The sequence below is a fragment of the Ursus americanus genome, chromosome X (assembly GCF_024610735.1).
Source record: "Ursus americanus isolate L20-20 chromosome X, mUrsAme1.1.p, whole genome shotgun sequence".
Taxonomy (NCBI): domain Eukaryota; kingdom Metazoa; phylum Chordata; class Mammalia; order Carnivora; family Ursidae; genus Ursus; species Ursus americanus.
This window is the reverse complement of record NC_142164.1, coordinates 63382748-63406074: the sequence shown is the minus strand read 5'-3', so window position 1 is coordinate 63406074 and position 23327 is coordinate 63382748.

The following is a 23327-nucleotide window of genomic DNA, read 5'->3' as shown; positions in this document are numbered from 1 at the left end:
AAGAATGATATACATTTATGCCACACCATATAGAAAATATTTACTTAAAATGTTTTAAAAACTCAAGTGTAAGAGCTGAAACTATAAAACTCTTAGATGGAAACCATACAGGTTAATCTTCGTCACCTTGGGTTTGACGATATTTTCTCAGATATGACACTAAAAGTATAAGCAACAGAAGAAAAACTGTATTGGAATTCATGGAAATTAATGACTTTTGTGCCTCAAAGGAAACTATCAAGAAAGAGAAAATACAATCCACAAAATGTACTCTGGTATCCTAAATATTTAAAGAAAGCTTACGACTAAACAACAAAAAGACAAATAACCCTGGGCCAAAGACTTGAACAGACATTTCTCCAACGAAGATATACAAATGGCTAATAAGCACATGAAAAGATGTTTAATGTCATTAGTCATTAGAGACATGCAAGCCAAAAGTACAATGAAATATCACAACACACCCACTAGGATGACTGTAATAACAAAAAAAGAAAAATAATAAGTGTTGGTGAGGATGTGGAAATATTGGAATACTGAAACATCAATGGTGGGAATGGAAAATGCTATAGCCACTGTAGAAATCAGTTTGGTGGTTCCATAAAAATTTGAACATAGAACTACCATGATCCTGTAATTCTGCTCCTTGGTGTATACCTAAAAGAATTGACAACCAGTGTACAAACAAAAACTTGTTTGAATATTCATGGCAGTACTAGTCACGATAGCACTATTCACAATAGCCAAATGTCCATCAGTTAATGAATAGACAACCAAAGTGTCAGATATCTGAAGGATAAGAAGAAGGTGGTGCAGTAGGAGGACACTAGGCTCGCCTAGATATCTACCAAATCATTCTAAATACCCCAGAAATAGACCTGAAGACTGACAGAAGAAACTCCACCAATAAAGGGAGAGAGGAGGCCACATCAAAGAAGGCAGGAAGTGCAGAGATGTGGTTTAGGGGAGAAACTGATTATAGTTGCTGTGGAGGGTAGGGAACAGTAGCCATGGAGAAAGGAGAGAGAGAGAAGGAGAGAGGGAGAGAGAAAGAGAGAGAGAGAGAGAGAAGAGAGAGAGAAGCACACAGGGGAATTACATGGGGAATGCATAAGGAGAATGTTTCCCCAAAGCCATTGGCTTGGTAAATGAGACGGGCCAAATTTTGTGAGTTCTTACACCAGTGGGGCTTAAAGCCTGGAGTTTGAAAAGTCAGTGGACTTTGCTGGGATAGAGCCCAGAGGGCACTGCCCTGCTCCTGAAGAGATGGCAGGCAAACAACTCAGGGGCAGACAGCATGGAAAAACTGACCTTGAAGCATGCCTGGCACACACAAGGGGGTTATTTTCTCTTCTGAGTGTGTTCCTGAGAGGCAGTGTTCATGGAAACACCTCTTCAGGAACAAAGGAGCTGGCCAGCACCATTTCCCCCCCTTTATGCCCCTCAGCATAAACACAGAGCCACCAGTGGGAAGTAGTGCAGAGCTGACACTGGCTGCCTAACTTGTTTATACCAAGACTCACCCCCCTGCACTCCAATGGAACTTCCCTTCCCAGTCTTGCTTGCCACAGTCCCACTGTGGTGGGTCCTTCCCCCAGAAGACCAGCACAAAACCCAGCCCATACCATGTTGCCCAACCAGAGAGTTTTGCAAGACCTCAGTTCAGGTAGTGACAGGTCTCATTTCACAAGCAGACCAGAGCCCACCTAGTTGAAATGTGTTACACTCAGGCCAGGCACCAAACATTGCCCACTGCAGGCAAGGAGAACCTCTGCAAAAGACTGGCTGGAAAGATAAAACAGCCAAAACAAAAAGAGCAGGGTGCATGCAGCCAAAACAAAAAGAGACACTCCCTGAAGGGCCAGACCCTGGGTTTTATATGATCTCTTCTTCATAAAGCCATTACTTCCAGGAACAGGAGACATGTCTGACTTTTATAGCACAGAGAAGAAGACAAGAGACTTAGACAAAATGAGAAGACAGAAGAATTTATCCCAAATGAAAGAACAAGATAAGACCCTGGCCAGAGATCAAAGTGAAACAGATAAAAATAAAATGCCTGATAGAGAATTTAAAGCAACAATCATAAGGATACTCACTGGGCTTGAGAAAAGAATAAATGACATCAGTAAGACGCTTACCACAAAGATAAAAAAGTTTAAAAAAGAAACCCAATCAGAGATGAAGAGTACAATAAATGAGGTTAAAAACACACTTGATGCAATGAACAATAGGCTCAAAGAAGCAGAGGGGAAAATCAGTCACCTAGAAGGAGAACTAATGGAAAGTAATGAAGCTGAATGAAGGAAGAAGAAGTATGCAACATTAGAGCAGACTATGGGAACTAAGTGACTCCATCAAACATAATAACATTCATATCATAGGAGTCCCAGAACTGGAGAGAGAAAAGAGGGCAGAAAATTTATTTGAAGAAATAATAGCTGAAAACTTTGCTAATATGGAGAAGGAAACAGACATCCAGATATAGTAGGCACAGAGAACCCCCATCAAAATCAACATTTTTAAAAAAGGCCAACACCAAATCAAATTGTTAAAAAAAAATCTTAAAAGCAGCAAGACAAAAGGAGTTGTTAACTTATGAAGGAAGACCCATAAGGCTAGCTGGAGATTTCTTAACAGAAATTTGGCAAGCCAGAGGGACTGGCATGATATATTCGAAGTACTGAATGGGAAAAATCTGCAGCCAAGAATATTCTATTCAGCAAGCCTATCATTCAGAATAGAGGGAGAGATAAAGGGTTCCACAGACAAATAAAAACTAAAGGAGTTCATGATACCAAACCAACCCAGCAAGAAATATTAAAGGGGACTCTGAGTCAAAAGAAAGACCAAAAGTGACAAGGACAAAAAAAGGGTCAGAGAAAAACTCCAGAAACAATGACAAAACAGGTAATAAAATGGCAATATTTTTATCATTTTATTTTTTTATTATGTTATGTTAGTCACCATACAGTAGTTCATTAGTTTTTGATGTAGTGTTCCCTGATTCATTGTCTGTGTATAACACCCAGTGTTCATTGCAATATGTGCCCTCCTTAAAACCCATCAGCAGGCTAACCCATCCCCCAACCCCATTCCCCTCTGAAACCCTCAGTTTGTTTCTTGGAGTCCGTAGTCTCTCATGGTTCATCTCCCTCTCTGATTTCCCCCCTTCATTTTTCACTTCCTTCTCCTAATGTCCTCCATGCTATTCCTTATGTTCCACATATTAGTGAGACCATATGATAACTGTCTTTCTCTGTTTGACTTGTTTCACTTAGCATAATCACCTCCAGTTCCATCCATGTCAATGCAAATGGTGGATATTCATCCTTTCTGACGGCTAATATTCCATTGTATATATGAACCACATCTTCTTTATCCATTCATCTGTTGAAGGGCATCTCAGTTCCTTTCACAGTTTGGCTATTGTGGACATTGCTGCTATGAACCTTGGGGTGCATTTGCCCCTTCTTTTCACTGTATCTGTATCTTTGGGGTAAATACCCAGTAGTGCAATTGCTGTGTCATAGGGTAGCTCTATTTTTAACCTTTCGAGGAACCTCCATACTGTTTTCCAAAGTGGCTGTACCAACTTGCATTCCCACCAACAGTGTAGGGTTCCACCTTCTCCACATCCTCACCAAAATTTGTTGTTTCCCACCTTATTAATTTTTTGCCATTCTAACTCGCATAAGGTGGTATCTCAATGTGGTTTTGATTTGAATTTCCCTGATGGCTAATGATATTGAACATTTTTTCATGCATCTGTTAGCCATTTGTATGTCTTCTTTGGAGAAGTGTCTGTTCATGTCTTTTGCCCATTTTTCGACTTGATTATTTCTTTTTGGGGGGTTGAGTTTGAGAAGTTTTTATAGATCTTAGACACCAGCCCTTTATCTGTACTGTCATTTGCAAATATCTTCTCCCATTCCGTGGGTTGCCTCTTAGTTTTGTTGACTGTTTCCTTTGTTGTGCAGAAGCTTTTATCTTGATGAAGTCCCAAAAGTTCATTTTTGGTTTTGTTTCCCTTGCCTTTGGAGATGTATCTAGCAAGAAGTTGCTGCGGCCAATGTTGAAGAAGTTACTGCCTATGTTCTCCTCTAGGATTTTGATGGATTCCTGTCTCACATTTAGGTCTTTCATCCATTTTGCATTTATCACTGTGTATGGTGTAAGAGAATGGTCCAGTTTCATTCTTCTGCATGTGGCTGTCCAATGTTCCCAACACCATTTATTGAAGAGACTCTCTTTTCTTTATTGGATATTTTCCCCTGCTTTCTCAAAGATTAGTTGACCATAGAGTTGAGGGTCCATATCTGGGCTATCTCTTCTGTTCCATTGATCTATGTGTCTGTTTTTGTGCCAGTGCCATGTTGTCTTGGTGATCACAGCTTTGTAATATAGCTTAAAATCAGGCAATGTGATGCCCCCAGTTTTTTCTTTTTCAACACTTCCTTGGCGATTTGGGGTCTTTTCTGGTTCCATACAAATTTTAGGATTGTTTGTTCAGCTCTTTGAAAAATGCCATTGGTATTTTGATCAGGATGGCATTGAAAGTATAGATTTCTCTGGGCAGCATAGACATTTTCCCAATGTTTATTCTTTCCATCCGTGAGCATGGAATATTTTTCCATCCTTTTGTGTCTTCTTCAATTTCTTTCATAAGTGTTCTGTAGTTTTTGGAGTATAAATCCTTTACCGCTTTGGTTAGGTTTATTCCAAGGTATCTTATAGTTTTTGGTACTATTGTAAATTGAATCAATTCCCTAATTTCTCTTTCTACAGTTATGTTGTTACAGTATAGAAAAGCAACTGATTTCTGTGCATTGATTTTATATCCTGCCACATTACTGAATTTCTGTATGAGTTCTAGTAATTTGCGGGTGGAGTCTTTCTGGTTTTCCACACAAAGTATCATGTCACCTGCAAAGAGTGAAAGTTTGACTTCTTTGAAAATTTGAATATGTTTTATTTCTTTTTGTTCTCTGATTGCTGATACTACGACTTCTAGTACTATGTTGAACAATAGTGGTGAGAGTGGGCATCCTTGTCATGTTCCTCATCTTAAGGGAGAAGCTCTCAGCTTTCCCCCACTCAGAATGATACTCGCTGTGGTCTTTTCATAGATCGCTTTTATGAAATTGAGGAATGTACCCTCTATCCCTACACTTTGAAGAGTTTTAATCAGGAAAGGATGTTGTATTTTGTCAACTGCTTTTTCTCCATGAATCAAGAGGATCATATGATTCTTGTCTCTTCTTTTATTAATGTGTTCTATCACATTGATTGATTTACGAATGTTAAACCACCCTTGCATCCCAGGAATAAATCTCACCTGGTCGTGATGGATAATCTTTTTAATGTACTGTTGGATCCTATTGGCTAGGATCTTGTTGAGAATTTTGGCATCCATGTTCATCAGGGATATTGGTCTGTAATTCTCCTTTTTGATGGGGTCTTTGCCTGGTTTTGGGATCAAGGTAATACTAGCCTCATAGAACGAGTTTGGAAGTTTTCCTTCTGTTTCTATTTTTTGAAACAGCTTCAGGAGAATAGGTATTATTTCTTCTTTAAATGTTTGGTAGAATACCCCTTGGAATCCATCAGGCCCTGGAGTCTTGTTTTTTGGGAGGTTTTGATCACTGCTTCAATTTTGTTACTGGTTATTAGTCTATTCAGATTGTCAATTTCTTCCTGTTACAGACTTGGTAGTTTTTAGGTTTCCAGGAAGGCATCCATTTCTTCCAGGTTGCTTAATTTATTGGCATAGAGTTGCTGATAATAATTTCTAATAATTGTTTCTATTTCCTTGGTGTTAGTCATGATCTCTCTCCTTTCATTCATAATCTTATTAATTTAGGTCCTTTCTCTTTTCTTTTGGATAAGTCTGGCCAGTGGTTTATCTATCTTATTAATTCTTTCAAAGAACCAGCTTCTAGTCTCGTTGATCTGCTCTACTGCATTTCTGGTTTCTAATTCATTGATCTCTGCTCTAATCTTTATTATTTCTCTTCTCCTGCTTGGTTTAGGCTTTATTTGTTGTCTTTCTCCAGTTCTTTAAGGTGTCAAGCTAGCTTTTGTATTCAGGATTTTTCTCTTTGTTTGAGTGAGGCTTGGATGGCTATGTATTTCCCCCTTAGGACCGCCCTTACAGTATCCCATAGGTTTTGGACTAATGTGTTTTCATTCTCATTGGTTTCCATGAATTGTTTAAGTTCTTCTTTAATTTCCTGGTTGACCCAAACATTCTTTTTTTAAAATAATATTTTTTATTATATTATGTTAGTCACCATACAGTACATCCCTAGTTTCTGATGTAAAGTTCCATGATTCATTACTTGTGTATAACAACCAGTGCACCATGCAATACGTGCCCTCCCTAATACCCATCACCAGCCTATCCCATTCCCTCACCCCCCTCCCCTCTGAAGCCCTCAGTTTGTTTCCCAGACCCAAGCATTCTTAAGCAGGATGGTCTTTAGCTTCCAGGTGTTTGAATTCCTTCCAAATTTTTTCTTGTGATTGAGTTCCAGTTTCAAAGCATTGTGGTCTGAGAATATGCAGGGAATAATCTCAATCTTTTGGTTTCAGTGGAGACCTGATCTGTGATCCAGTATGTGGTCTATTCTGGAGAAAGTTCCATGTGCATTGGAGAAGAATCAGTATTCTGTTGTTTTAGGGTAGAAATATATATATATATATATATATATATATATATATATATATATATATATATATATATATATATATATATATGAAGTCCATCTGGTCCAGTGTGTCATTCAAAGTTCTTGTTTCTTTGTTGATCTTCTGCTTAGATGATCTGTCTATTGCTGAGAGTGAAGTGTTGAGGTCTCTCACTATTAACGTATTATTATGAATATGTTTTTTTATTTTGGTTTACAGTTAAATTATGTAGTTGGCTGCTCCCATGTTGGGGGCATAGATATTTACAATCGTTTGATCTTCTTGTTCAATAGACCCTTTAAAAATGATATAGTGTCCTTCTGTATCTCTTACTACAGTTCTTTAGCTTAAAATCTAATTTGTCTGATACGAGAATTGCTACCCCAGCTTTCTTTTGAGGTCCATTGGGATGAAAAATGGTTCTCCATACCCTCACTTCCAGTCTGGAGGTATCTTTAGGTTCAAAATGAGTCTCTTGTAGACAGTACATGGAGTGGCCATGTCTTTTTATCCAACCTGCAACCCTGTGTCATTCCATGGGAACATTTAGGCCATTCATGTTGAGAGTGATTATTGAAAGATATGATTTTATTGCCATCATATTGCCTGTGAAGTCCTTGTTTCTATAGATTGTCTCTGTAAATGTCTGGTCTATATTACTCTTGGGGTCTTTCTTCTTTTATAGAACCCCCCTTTAATATTTCTTGCAGGGCCCACTTGGTGGTTTCTGCCGGTCTTGAAAGCTTCTTGTGTCTCCATCCACTCTGAATGACAGCCTTGCTGGATAAAGTATCCTTGGCTGCATGTTTTTCTCATTTAGTACCCTGAATATGTCTTGTCAGCCCTTTCTGGTTTCCCAGGTCTCTGTGGATAAGTCTGACATTATTCTGATGTTCCTCCCTCTGTACGTAGGAAATCTCTTTCCCCTCACTGCTTTCAGGATTGTTTCCTTGGATCTAAGATTTGTGAATTATACTATTATATGTCTGTGCGTTGGTCTATTCTCATTGATCTTGGGAAGGATCCTCTCTGCCTCTTGAACATGAATGCTTGTTTCATTCCCCAGATTAGGGAAGTTCTCAGCTATGATTTGCTCAAACATATCTTCTAGACCTCTCTCTCTCTCCACTCCCTCAGGGATCCTAATAATTCTGACATTGGAACATTTCATGGCATCATTAATCTCTCTCAGTCTGATCTCTTGGGCTTTAAGCTGTTTTTCCCAGGCCTTCTAGGTTTCCTTCTTTTCTATCATCTTATCTTCTAGCTCACTAATTTGTTCTTCTTCCTTTTTTACCCTGGCAGTCAGAGTATTCAGTTTAGACTGCATTTCATTCATAGCATTTTTAACTTTGGCCTGATTAGATCTCATTTCTTCCCTCAGAGATTCTATATTGTCACTAATATTTTTTCAAGCCTAGATACTGACTTCATAATTGTTACTCTGAAGTCTATTTCTGACATCTTGCTTATTTCCATAACCATTAGGTCTCTGGCAGAGGCCACAGTCTCTGATTCTTTTCTTTTGGGAGGGCTCCTCTTCTTGATTATTCTGTTGGGGGTGGTTGAGGTAATGTATAGAGTCCAAAGTATTAACCACAACCCAAGCAAGATGCATCTGTTTTATAGGGACCTTAGGGTTGTTGTCCTCTTGTTCTTCCAGTGTCTTCTGGGGAAGAGGCCTGCTGCACTGTTACTCAGGAAACCCTGCTTGGGCAGACTTGCCCTTCCCCCTGTCGGGGGGGGGGGGGCTCAGTGAAAACCAATTTTTTTTGGGGGGGGGTTGTTCTCTGGTGGCTTTCCCTGGTGGCTTTCCATGCCTCTTCCAAGAGTTAGAGCAGAAGTGACCACATCCAAACCTCTGTCTCAGAACAGAGAAATCGCAGTCTGCTCTTCACTAAGCTCTCCAGGCCACACTGTCTCCATTTCTGTCTGCACTGCTAAAAACCACAGCCTCCCCAGTTGTACACCCCACAGCAACATTCCCAGAGGTGGAACTCAGGGCTGGGCATGTCTCTGCCCTTTGTGCTTCTAAAACTGCAAGCTGCCCCCAGGTCACATGCAGACACCCGCAGCTCCTGGATCCTGTCTGCGGGCTGTACTAAAGTCTTTCCCCACCACTACTGGTCTGCGAGTCTGTGACTGGTCCCCAGTGTGGGACTGCTTTGTGCTCCGGTGTTATATCACCTTCCCGCGGCCAGCTTATGGCGGCTCCCTCCCCCATCCGTTTATCTTCCAATATCTGCTCACAGAATCACAGCTCCCCACTTCCCACCTCGAGACCATTGGAGATATTCTATTCGTAGAGATCCAGATATATTTTCTTACATCCCAGGCTGATTTCATGGGTGTTTAGAATGGTTTGGTAGGTATATAGTTAAATTCAGTGGACTGGTTGGAATAGGGTCCCCCTCCTCTTCTGCCATCTTTTCTCTCTCCTCATCAATCAGTTTAAATATAAATGGACTCAGTGTTCCAATCAAAAGACATAGGGGTCAGAATGAATAAAAAACAAGACTCATCTATATACTGCCTACAAGAGACTCATTTTAGTCCTCAAGACACCTTTCAACTGAAAGTAAGGAGATGGAGAAATATTTACCATGAAAATGGATGTCAAAAGAAAACCAGGGTAGGAATACTTACATTGGACAAAATAGACTTTAAAACAGAGACTGTAAAAAGATATAAAGAAGGACACTATATAATAATAAAGGGGACAATCCAACAAGAAGATCTAACAATTGCAAATAAGTATGCATCCTTCATGGGAGCACCAAAATATATAAAACAATTAATAACAAATAGAAAGGAACTAATTGATAATAATACACTAATAGTAGGGGACTTTAACACCCCAGTTAGATCAATGGACAGATCATCTAAACAGAAAAATCAACAAGAAAACAATGGCTTTGAATGACACACTGGAACAGATGGACTTAACTAACGTATTCAAAACATTTCATCCTAAAACAGCAGCATACACATTCTTTTCAAGTTCAAAGGGAATATTCTCTAGAATAGATCACATACGGGGTCACAAATCAGGCCTCAACAAGTACAAAAAGACTGAGATCATACCATGCACCTCCTCTGACCACAATGCAATGAAACTAGAAGTCAACCACAAGAAAAAAATCTGGAAAACCACAAACATATAAAGGTTAAATAACATGTTACTAAACAATGAATGGGTCAACTGGGAAATCAAAGAAGAAGTTTTAAAATACATGGAAACAAATGAAAATGAAAATACAATGGTCTAAAACATTTGGGACACAGCAATAGCAGTGCTAAGAGGGAAGTATATAGCAATAAGGCCTACCTACGAAGCAAGAAAAATCTCAAATAAACAACCTAACTAAACACCTAAAGGAACTAGTAAAAGTAGTAAAACACAAACAAAGGCTAAAGCCAGCAGAAGGAAGGAAATAATAAAGATTAGAGCAGAAATAAATGATATAGAAACTAAAAAAACAAAAATAGAACGAATCAATGAATCCAGGAGATGATTCTTTGAAAACATTAATAAAATTAATAATCCCCTAGCCAGACTTATCAAAAAGAAAGGAGACAGGACCCAAATAAATAAAATCACAAATGAGAGAGGAGAGATCATAACCAACACCACAGAAATATAAGCAATATAAGAGAATACTATTGAAAAATATATTTCAACAAATTGGACAATCTGGAAGAAATAGATAAATTCCTAGAAACATGTAAATTACCAAAACTGAAATAGGAATAAAGAGAAAATTTGAACAGACCAATAATCAGCAAAAAAATTGAATCAGTAATAAAAAAAAACTCCCAACAAAGAAAAGTCCAGGACCATCTAGCTTCACAGGTGAATTCCACCAAAAACTTAAAGAAGAATTAATACCATTCTTGTAAAACTATTCCTAAAAATAGAAATGGAAAGAAAACTTCCACATTCATTTTATGAGGCCAGCATTACCGTGATACCAAAGCCAGATAAAGAGTCCAGTAAAAAATGGAACCGTAGTCCAATATCTCTGATGAACATGAATGCAAAAATTCTCAATAAAATACCAGCAAACTGAAGCCAGCAATACATTTTAAAAAATCATTCAGCATAATCAAGTGAGATTCATTCCTGGGATGCAAGGATGGTCCAATAGTCACAAATTAATCAATGTGATACATCACATTAATAAAAGAAAGGATATGATCATTCCAATAGATGCAGAAAAGCATTTACCAAAGTACATCCATTCATGATAAAAAAAAAAAACCCTCAACGAAGTAGGGTTAGAGGGAACACTCAACATAATAAAGGCCATCTATGAAAAACCCACAGCTAATATCATCCTCAATGGGGAAAAATTGAGACCTTTTCCTCTACAGTCAGGAGCAAGACAGGGATGTCCACTCTCACCACTTTTATTTAACAGAGTACTGAAAGTCCTAGTCACAGCAATAAGGCAACAAAAAGAAATAACAGGCAACCAAATAGGCAAGGAGGTAGTAATACTTTCACTATTTGCAAATGACATGATACTCTATAAAGAAAACCCAAAAGATTCCACCAAAAAACTGCTAGAACTGATACACAAATAAGTCAACTTGAAGGATACAAAATCAACATACAGAAACCTGGTGCATTTCTACACACCAATAATGAAGCAGCAGAGAAATTAAGGAATCAATCCCACTTATAACTGAACCCAAGACTATAATAAGATACCTAGGAATAAACCTAACCAAAGAGGTGAAAGACCTGTACTCTGAAAACTATAAAACACTAATGAAAGAAATTTAAGAGGACAAAAAGAAATGGAAAGACATTCCACCCTCATGTATTGGAAGAACAAATATTGTTAAAATGTCCATACTACCCAAAGCAATCTGCACACTTAATGCAATCCCTATCAAAATACCAACAGCCTTTTTCATAGAACTAGAACAAATAATCCTAAAATTTGTATGGAACCACAAAAGACCCTGAATAACCAAAGCAACCTTGAAAAAGCAAAGCAAAGCTGCAAGCATCACAATTCTGGATTTCATGTTATATCACAAAGCTGTAGTGATCAAAACAGTATGGTATTGGCACAAAAACAGACACATAGATCAATGGAACAGAATAGAGAACCCAGAAATGGATCCACAAATTTATGGTTAATTAATCTTCCACAAAACAGAAAGGAATATCCAACAGAAAAAAGACAGTCTCTTCAACAAATGGTGTGGGGAAAAACTGGACAGCAACATGCAAAAGAATGATATTGAACAACTTTTTTACACCACACACAAAAATAATTTCAAAATGGATTAAAGACCTAAATGTGAGACAGAAAACCACTGAAATCCTAGAAAATAACACAGGCCACAACTTCTTTGACATCAGCCATAGCAACTTCCTTATAGACAGGTCTCCTGAAGCAAGGGAAGCAAAAGCAAAAAAATAAACTATTGGGACTTCATCAAAATAAGAAGTTTCTGCACAGTGAAGGGAACAGTCAAGAAAACAAAAAGGCAAACTATGGAATGGGAGAAGATAGTTGCAAAGGACATTTCTAATAAAGTGTTAGTATCCAAAATCTATAATGAACTTTATGAAACTCAACACCCAAAAAACAAATAATCCAATTAAATATGGGTAGAAGACATGAATAGGCATTTTTCCAAAGACATCCAGATGGCCTACTGACACATGAAAAGCTGTTCAACATCACTCATCATCAGGGAAATACAAACCAAAACTACAATGAGCTATCACATCACACCTGTCAGAATGGCTAAAATCAACAAGGAACAGCATATGTTGGTAAGGATGTGGAGAAAGGGGAACCATCTTGCACTGTTGGTGGGAATGCTAACTGGTGCAGCCACTCTGGGAAACAGTATGGAGGTTTCTCAAAAAGTTGAAAATAGAGCTACCCTATGATCCAGCAATTACATTACTAGGTATTTATTTACCCAAAAAATACTTTTCAAAGGGCTACATGTACCTCAATGTTTATTCCAGCGTTACCTACAATAGCCAAATTATGGAAACAGCACAAGATTTTATTGACTGATGAAAAGATAAGGAGGATGTTATTTATATATTCACTGGAATATTATTCCACCACAAAAAGAATGAAATCTTGCCATTTTCAATGATGTGGATGGAGCTGGAGATTATTATGCTAAATGAAATATGTCAGAGAAAGACAAATACCATATGATTTCACTCATATGTGGAATTTTGGAAACCAAATGAATAAAGGGGAACAATGAGAGAAAGAGAGTCAAACTAAGAAACAGACTCATGTATAGAGAAAAAACTGTTGGTTACCAGAGGAAATGTGGGTGGGGGATGGATGAAATAGTGGTGGGGATTAAGGAGGTCATTTGCTGTGATGAGCACCAGGTTTTGTATGTAAAGGTTGAATCACTATATTGTATATCTGAAACAAATATTATACTGTATGTTGACTAACTGGAATTTAAGTAAAAACTTAAAAAATAAATAGGATTACAAAATAATTCATTGAAAGTAGGCTTTATGAAGAAGAAGAAAGAAAATATATCAACATTGCTTTGGTACTTTTGAAATAAAGAAAATTTCAATGTATTTTCTTCTCTAGACAGAGTAAGATAGTGATTGCAATTTATAAAATGAATCATCTTTGTACAACTTGAAAACTGCATTCCTTTGAAATTAGGATTTTTTAAAGAAAATTACCATTATGGGGGCGCCTGGGTGGCACAGCGGTTAAGCGTCTGCCTTCGGCTCAGGGCGTGATCCCGGCGTTATGGGATCGAGCCCCACATCAGGCTCCTCCGCTATGAGCCTGCTTCTTCCTCTCCCACGCCCCCTGCTTGTGTTCCCTCTTTCGCTGGCTGTCTCTATCTCTGTCAAATAAATAAATAAAATCTTTAAAAAAAAAAGAAAAGAAAAGAAATTTACCATTATGAAAGCTTGTCTCAATGATAAGAGGTCTTTTGATTATATTAATTTTTAATAAACACTGTATTTTAAGGACAAAATGGGGAGAGATGTAGGTGTGGGGTTTTTCTAGTGGGTTTACAATAAATAATATACATTAGTATGCAAATTACTGTTCTTGCTTAATCTTGTGCCATTCATACAGCCATAACTTTAAAAGCTACCCAATATGGTCTACCATAGCCTTGGCAGAAACAAATTGAAGTAAAAGTAACCTGGGGCGCCTGGGTGGCACAGCGGTTAAGCATCTGCCTTCGGCTCAGGGCGTGATCCCGGCGTTATGGGATCGAGCCCCACATCAGGCTCTTCTGCTATGAGCCTGCTTCTTCCTCTCCCACTCCCCCTGCTTGTGTTCCCTCTCTCGCTGGCTGTCTCTATCTATGTCAAATAAATAAATAAATAAAATCTTTAAAAAAAAAGTAACCTAAGCTCCAGTTTTGGGGACTATGATGCAATGAAAAAGACATTGAATTTAGCATTAGGACATCTGGGTTCTAGTCCTAGCTCTGACATTATTATGTCACCTTAGGCAATCCATTTCTCCTCTAGGTTTCAGTTTTCCATGTTATCAACTGCTCTACAAATTGGAAGTGATAAAATGGCTAAACAGATAAGCCAAGCAGAGAAAGACAATTATCATATGGTTTCACTCATTTATGGAACATAAGAACTAGGAACATCGGTAGGAGAAGAAAGGGATAAAGAAGGGGGGTAATGAACCATGAAAGACTATGGACTCTGGGAAACAAACTGAGGGCTTCAGAGGGGAGGGGGTGGGGGAATGGGATAGGCTGGTGATGGGTAGTAAGGAGGGCACGTATTGCATGGTGCACTGGGTGTTATACGCAAGTAATGAATCATGGAACTTAAAATAAAATAAAATAAAAATAAATAAATAAATAAATGGCTAAACAGAGACCAACCTCATTTGCTTCTTCCAAAGCTTATTGACCAAACTGGAATCAGAGGGCTATAATGTGAGGCCCAAAGATTACTCATAATAGCTACTATTTATTGAGTACCTACAACAAGAGAGGCAGTAAACCTTATGTACAGTATCTCAATATTTGCAGCATTTAATATTAATAACTATGTAAGAGAATTATTATTACCCATATTCTACAAAAGAGAAAAGTGAAGCACATGAAAGAAGCATCAACATAGAGAAAATCCCACAGTAAGTGGAATTCAAAGCCAGGTTTGTTTAAATCTCAAGGCTACACTCTTCTACCCTTTTATAATCCAGATCACAAGACTTGCTCTAACTGTATAAACAATAAATTTTAGATTCCTCAGCCTGGTATTGAAGATCTTCCAAGATAAGACTTACATTGTTTATCTTCCAATGTCATCTCTCAGTATGACTTCCCCTTTCCTTCCATATACTATCTGTAGGCTATGTGCTACAGGACTGGCTCCTTCCCTAAAAAGTGTGTAAGAAAGCATCCTACTTGAGGTAGAAGCTGTCTCCATTTCAGGGTCTCATTGTTGATAGCATTCCCTTGTGTCTGATGTTAAAACTACAATTCACATATTTAGCATAATCTTACAGACAAATCCAAACCCTCTAGTAGTTACAGGTATTCACTTATAGCTCATTCCTTAGCTAGTAGCAGTTGTCACAGAGCGTAAATTGAGGAGACTAGCAGTGAGGGGTAAGACTGAGTTCACATGCCCTCAGGAAAAGTCATTCATTACTCTAAGCAAGGTAGTGTTACTTAGCCATCTCTCTGAGCTTGTAGGCTAGTTAGATTCTTTCAACCCACCCTCCTCCAGACTGGGAGAGACTAGCAGCATCGTATAGCCACCTTCCCACTTTCTTGGATCCCCACAGGACGGTAACAGGATTCCTTTATTTCCCACAAGGTCCCAGGAAGGAAGAAAGCCTCTGTGCTCCTTGCCCTTGCCTTTCACTGGCATCAAGAAAAAATCTTAAAATAAGGGGGGTTGGGTGATATAATATATTCTCATATGAACATAAGAGAAGGAAAAATCTAGCTTCAAAGAGAACATTTATGTTGTTTGACTAATCCCTCTCCTTTCAACCAGATATCTAAATTATAATGTTCTGAAAAATATGCTATGATTTAGTGAAGATTAGATAGAAGGCAGAATTGGACCCTGGGAGTAATTAGGAGGTAGAGTTTCATACTGTCAGTATTTCTAGCATTCAGCCCCAGTAAACAATAACAAACACATTTCAAAAGCTATTCTACTCACTATTAATCACTAACAATAACTCCTTTGATACATACATTTTACACTTCAGAACCAAATAACATCCAACCTTAATTAAAATTATACACATACATATATGCATCCCCCCACACCAATTTAATATATAGTTTCCTTAGCTCGATACCCTCTTTTTAAAAATGTATTTAAATAGACTTAAATTAGCTCCTTTAAGTAAAATAGATCTTTACCAAGTTATTTAGGATCTTTAATCTTCATTGTGTTTAACATTTCATATTCTTTTGATAAGCAATGAATTAAGATATTGTATCCTTTGTAAAGATGCCAAACTGGGTTCACTTTCTGTTCATTCAAGGATGATGCAAGAAATGGATCAACTAAATATTACATAGGACAAGACGATACCAAGAGGAGGAGGGCAGACTAAAGAAGATCAAAGTCAGGGGTGCCTAGGTGGCTCAGTCGGTTAAGTGTCTGACTTGATTTTAGCTCACGTCATGATATCAGGGTCCTGAGACTGAGCCCTGTGTCTGGCTCCACACTGGGCATGGAGCCTGCTTAAGATTCTCTTTCTCCCTCTCCCTTTGTCCCTTGCTCCCTGTTCTCTATCTCTCTAAATTAAAAAAAAAAAAAAGATCACAGTCAAGGCTACAAGAGGTAGAGCTAGTCTCAGCAGGGTAAGAAACAGAAGAAAGAAAAGCTGCGAGAAAAAAAAAAAAGCAAATCAAACCAAACAAAACAAAAAAACAAACAAAAAAAATCCACACACACAAATAAAACCCCAAAGATGATTAGAGAAAGGTTTCCAAAAAGAGAGTTTTAGAAAAGCTTATCACTTATCCCATTTTATTGACATCCAGAATGCTTAACTGCTTGTCCAAGGTCATAAAAGAGGCAGAACTAGGTCCAGAGGCCAAGTCTTTTGGCTTCAAGCTCAGCACAACTGCCGCCTTCTCTCTTGGTGTGATAGATTACTGGCTGGCTGAGTTGGGGAAAACTGCTATAGTGAACAAAGCACAAATCTACGAGTAACATTTGCTGCTTTTTTAATCCTAGAGAGTATTTACTTTCTTTATACCTTAGTTCCTCCTGTTGTCAAATAGCAATCATAATAACAGGACCAAAATTCCTAGGGAGGATGTGAAAATAAAGAAGAGAGGTGAGAAAACACTTAGAAAATAATTTTATTCAATTGAGAATCTTTAAAGAGCTGTACTAATTAGATGGCACAGCCTTAATTAAACAAAAAGAAAGCAAACAATACAGAGCCTCTACATTACTTTTCATTAAATTCAAAATTGAAACAAAACAGAAAGCAAAATGAAAGGCAGATGTATAAAATAACATGCTGGAAAAAAACACACTGAATAACTGTCCTTAGTTAGGTCCCTCCTTGAGACATGGCACTTTACCAAGTGCTGCCCACAGATGCCACCAGAGACCACAGCAACTCTATGCATCCTCAAGACAAATTTTGTAAAGTTTGGGTGGAATTAAACCAGTATTCTATTGGAGACAATAATCTATTTGAAACAATAAAAGTCTTGTGAAAGCATTTAGATAAGAGCACATGCATAGATGAATATAAACACAGACATATTTCTCTTACAACTAGTGAGTTAATAACTACATCAGAACTAGTAGCCAGATTTCTTCACTCAGAGTTCAATCCACCTGAATGTGTGTTCCATGACAGCAGGAATTTTTATCTATATCATCTGTATTTTCACTGATACATCGCCAACATCACCAGTACTCAATGTTTTTATTAAGCACATGGATTAGCATGTATTAAGGACTTAATAAAGAAATTAAGGCTTTTTAACATACTTATTTCTGTTGTCAAATGAGATAAGAGCTGTGAAAACATTTTGTTTACCATAAATGGCAATATACATGAAGAGGGATCGTGAGCATTATAATCACAGCACTTTAGAGCTTAATAGTACCTTAGTATTGGTCATAGATATTGCTACTCAGAACCAGAATTTCTGAATAGATTTGTCAAAAAAGGGATTTATTGTCATCCCTGTAGCACATAACAAAATGGACAATGGGTTACCTGCTTTCACTCCCAGGAACTGGTACTGTCAGGATATTTACCTATTATGTATTTAATCATCACAACCAGTAGCCACGGTAGAAATTCTCATCTTATTTTGCAGATAGGGAAATTCTGAGCTGGTGAATTTAACTAGCAGGCCTGAGTGGAAAAGCCAAGAACAGACCATTGATCAGTCAGATCCTCTCATTTTACAGATAAGTATATATTTCTACTTTCTAGTTTGTGTCTGCATGATTGTATACAAACATCCCAGTATATCTGGGACTAACTGTAATAGGAATATAAAATCATCTTGCTGGTATAAAGTCAGCATTTACAGTACTATTGTGAAATCTAAAGTGTTACAGAAATGCACAACAGTGCTATGGATCCAGACAAATATTCTAATGTGCCTTTTTCTACCTCAACTCTTAGCCATGTGCCAGGTATCATGCTATTCATTGGAGGGAACAAAAGGGAAGCATAATCCCTGTCCCTGGGGAGCATCCAGTTTACCTAAAAATATTGTGTCTGATGCATGTGAAACAAACAATTTGACAGTAATAGAAGGAAGAATATGTAATTGACACAAACCAATTAGCCAACAATACATGACTGAATATATAATTGACATGAAACAATTACAGAACAATGTGAGATTGAATATAATTGAATTCTTGCTTTTTAATTCTGTGTTGGTTCATAAATGACATCCCGTACATTTTTGTGTTGTCATGGAACCTGAGGGAACCTTCTACTGGCTTTAATTTCTAGACAAAGTGGGCTGAGCTCTGGGACTGGCTTGACAATGTTCCAGTCCCTGCTGTCAATAAGCTGCCTTGCCCTTCCAGAGACCCCCACAGAGGGCACAAAATCCTTGCATTAGTGGAATAAAGTATGTCGATTTAAATCACTAATCAAGAAGACTAAATTTAATTAATATTTCTATAAAAATGCATACTTGTTTGATTCAACCTTAATGCACATTCTCTACAATTCAGATGCAGAGTTTATTTTAGAAGTTATGTAGGTATATAATTAAAATAGTGACTTGTATTTTACATTTTTAAGAGTAATTTTCAGCTGCATCATGAAACTGAATTTTTTTTATTTTATGTGTCAAAGCTAACAGAAATCCTTTCAGGATTGCTGGAAAATGTCTGGAATTAAAACCATTGTCTTATTTCTGTCAAAGTCACAGATCATTTCAGGGTTTCAAATGTGAGCAACCAGGAGCCATTCCTGTGCCCTAAATCTATCATAGTCACCAAATCTAATCACTACTGTAACTTTTTGCAATGCTAATAGTACCCTATGCTAGGCCTTCATTCTCTCACAGTTGAGTTACAGCAAGAGTTTTCTAGCTGCTCTCTCTGCCTCCAAAACATTTTCTACACTACTTAGCAAAAACACTCCCTTGAAAAACATCCTCTTTGCACATGCCCTTATCTCCCTACTCAAATACCATCAGTGGGGTAGGTACCCCACTGCTCATAGTGGCTCCCTGGCCTGGGATTAAAGCACTTCATGATCTGAAACTAATGTATTTCAACATCCTCTGCCACCATTCCCTAATATAAATTCTTGCCCTTAAATGAACTATTGCATTACTGGCTCCCACATCAACAATATTTCCATTTCTGTCTCTGCACCTTAACACCGTTCATTAATCAAATAGGGAATTACATTATTTTCCTTAAATTCTAGTTTCTTTCACTATCCTGTTCTTTTTTTAAATAATTTTTTATTATGTCACCATACAGTATATCCTTAGTTTTTGATGTAATGTTCCATGATTCATTATTTGCTTATAACACCCAGTGCACCATAAAATATGTGCCCTCCCTAATACCCATCACTGGCCTATCCCAAACCCTCTCGCCCCTCCCTTCTGAAGCCCTCAGTTTGTTTCCCAGAGACCACAGTCTCTCATGGTTCAGTCCCCCTTCTGTTTACCACCCCTTCATTCTTCCCTTCCTTCTCCTACGGATCTTCCTGCTATTTCTTATGTTCCATAAATGAGTGAAACCATATGATAATTGTCTTTCTCTGCTTGACTTATTTCACTTAGCATAATCTCCTCCAGTCCTGTCCATGTTGCTGCAAAGGTTGGGTAATCGTTCTTTCTGATGGCTAAGTCATATTCCATTGTATATATGGACCACATCTTCTTAATCCAGTCATCTGTTGAAGGGCATCTTGGCTCCTTCCACGATTTAGCTATTGTGGACAATGCTGCTATGAACATGGGGGTGCATATGGCCCTTCACTATGTCTGTATCTCTGGGGTAAATACCCAGTAGTGCAATTGCTGGATCATTGGGTAGCTCAATTTTTAACTTTTGAAGGGACGTCCACACTGTTTTCCAAAGTGGCTGTACCAACTTGCATTCCCACCAACAGTGTAAGAGGGATCCCCTTTCTCCACATCCTCTCCAACATTTGTTGTTTCTTCTCTTATCAATTTTGGCCATTCTAACTGGGGTGAGATGGTATCTCAAGGTGGTTTTGATTTGAATTTCCCTGATGGCTAATGATTTTGAACATTTTATTCATGCGCCTGTTAGCCATTTGTATGTTTTCATTGGAAAAGTGTCTATTCATATCTTCTGCCCATTTTTTGATTTATTTATTTGTTTCTCACATATTGAGTTTGAGAAGTTCTTTGTAGATCTTGGATACCAGTCTTTTATCTGTAATGTCATTTGCAAATATATTCTCCCATTCCATGGGCTGCCTCTTAGTTTTTTTGAGTGTTTCCTTGGCTGTGCAGAAGCTTTTGATCTTGATGAAGTCCCACAAGTTCATTTTTTCTTCTGTTTCTCTTGTCTTTGGAGATGTGTCATGTAAAAACTTGCTGTGGCCAATGTCGTAGAGGTTGCTGCCTATGCTCTCCTCTAGGATTTTGATAGATTCCTGTCTCACATCGAGGTCTTTCATCCATTTGGAGTTTATCTTTGTGTATGGTGTGAGAGAGTGGTGAAGTTTCATTCTTTTGCATGTAGCTGTCCAATTTTCTCAGCACCATTTATTGAAGAGACTGTCTTTTTTCCACTGGATGTTTTTTCCTGCTTTGTCGAAGATTAGTTGCCCAAAGAGCCGAGGGTCCATTTCTGGGTTCTCTATTCTGTTCCATTGGTCTATGTGTCTGTTTTTGTGCCAGTACCATGCTTTCACTATCCTGTTCTAGTTCTACCTTTTAAAAAAAAAATTTCTTCAACTACCCCAGCTCACAATGGCTTCTGGCTTCCTTTTTAAATTTAATTAATTAATTAATTTATTTATTTATTTATTTAAAATTTTTCTTCAGCTTTATTGAGAGATAATTGACATTACCTTTTCACCAGCACCTCCGCATTTCCCTCACCCCCCAGACCCTAGCAAACACCATTCTACTCTGTTTCCATGAGTTTGGCTTTTTAAAATTCCATATGTAAGTGATATCATACAGCATTTGTTTTTGTCTGACTTATTTCACTTAGCACAATACCTTCAAATTCTACTCATGTTGTCCCAAATGGCAGGATTTCCTTCTTTCTTATGGCTGAATAACACACACACACACACACACACAGCTCACATCTTTATCCATTCTTTTGCTAACACTTAGATTGTTTTCATATCTTGCCTATTGTGAATAATGCTGCAATGAACGTGGGAATGCAGATATCTCTTCAAAATCCTGATTTCATTTTTTTTTTTTTGGATATATATAAAGAAGTGAGATTGCTGGATCATAGGGTAGTCCTAGTTTTAATTTTTTGAGGAACCTCCATACTGTTTTCCAGAGTGGCTGAACCAATTTACTTTCCCACCAACAGTGCACATGGGTACCTTTTCTCCACATCCTTGACAACACTTGTTATCTCTTGTCTTTTTAATGATAACCATCCTAACAAGTGTGAAGTAATAACATCATGGTTTTGATTCGCATTTCTCTGATAATTAGTTATGTTGAGCATTTTTTCACATAACTGTTGGCCATTTGTATATATTCTTTAGAAAAATGTCTGTTCAGTTCCTCTGTCCATTTTTTTAATTGAGTTTTTTGTTTTTTGTTTTGTTTGCTATTGAGCTGTGTGAGTTCCTTATCTATTTTGGATATTAATCCCTTATCAGATATATGATTTGCAAATATTTTCTCTCATTCCATAGGTTGCTTTTTCATTTTGTTGATTATTTCTCACCAAAAATAATGAGGATTTATGCTATTTTTATTTAGAGCAAAATTATCTATGTATTAAATTAAGTGAACATATCTTTGAATCTTACAAATCTAAAGTAAGGTTTCTTTTCTAAGAAATTCAAGCCCAGTCAATATGAAAAGAAACTAAAATATTGGCTTTTGTAGCTAATTTATTCAACCATTTTCTTTATAGATTGGAAAAGATGAGTTCCTGCTTTCTTAATTCCCAAATGATTTATTCTATTTAGAATGAATAGGTAATGAATAAGCAAACACCCTCTTTACACTTAGAGATAAAAGCATTGCTTTTAAAAGCTAGATTAACATTTTAATGGTTCTTGATGATCCTTCTGCTTAAGTGCATCCCCCTTCACTTGATATGACTTTCTTTAAAACCTCATCAGTAAACATAGATTTCCTGAATGAGTTATACTTAACCCTACAATTTCTTACTTTTATTTAAAGGGGGATGACAGCAAAACATCCATATCACAAGTAACTCCTTTTCTCCAGCAGTCGAGGACTTGGCAAGAAAATGGGTCTAAGATAGTATAGCAATCTGCTGTGACCTATTAAACTCTTCCCAACAACTTAAATGATAATGTAATAAAATATGTGAATGTTAACATATTAAAACATACTTTGTACAGATTTCTTACACAATTCATTTTATACACTTTAAAGTCCAATTTGAAATGTGATTTCTCCATTTAAATTATTGATTCTTATTCACCCTTATTTATTTGTACCATTAGAATAGGAAAGCAAACCATAAGAGACTCTTAACAATAGAGAACAAACTGAGGGCTGATGGAGAGTATAAAAGTGTACTTTGTTCACTGGTGTGAAATAAAAGAACTTGAGAGATTCAGAGATGTTTTTATTTGAACTTCTAATTTAAGCAAAAGCTCACAGTGAAACAAATATCTAGTGTTGGAAATAGAAAGCTAAAAAGAATTTCAATACATGAATTTGCTATTTTTATTCTTTGTTTCTTATTTTATTCATTACAAATGGACTCACAGAATAGAAGATTACTGTAACATCTATGCTGTCGCCTAAGTCTTAAACTATGAGTTCCTATTGAAGAAGCCCCACACTACACTAGTCATCACATAGTTCATACAACATCATGATCTACCTTCCAGAAAATTAAGTCAAGACAACAAGCTTTCCACACAATCTTTTATGAATAATGAAAAATAACACACCAGATTACTTTAATAACCCATATACCACAGGGTCAG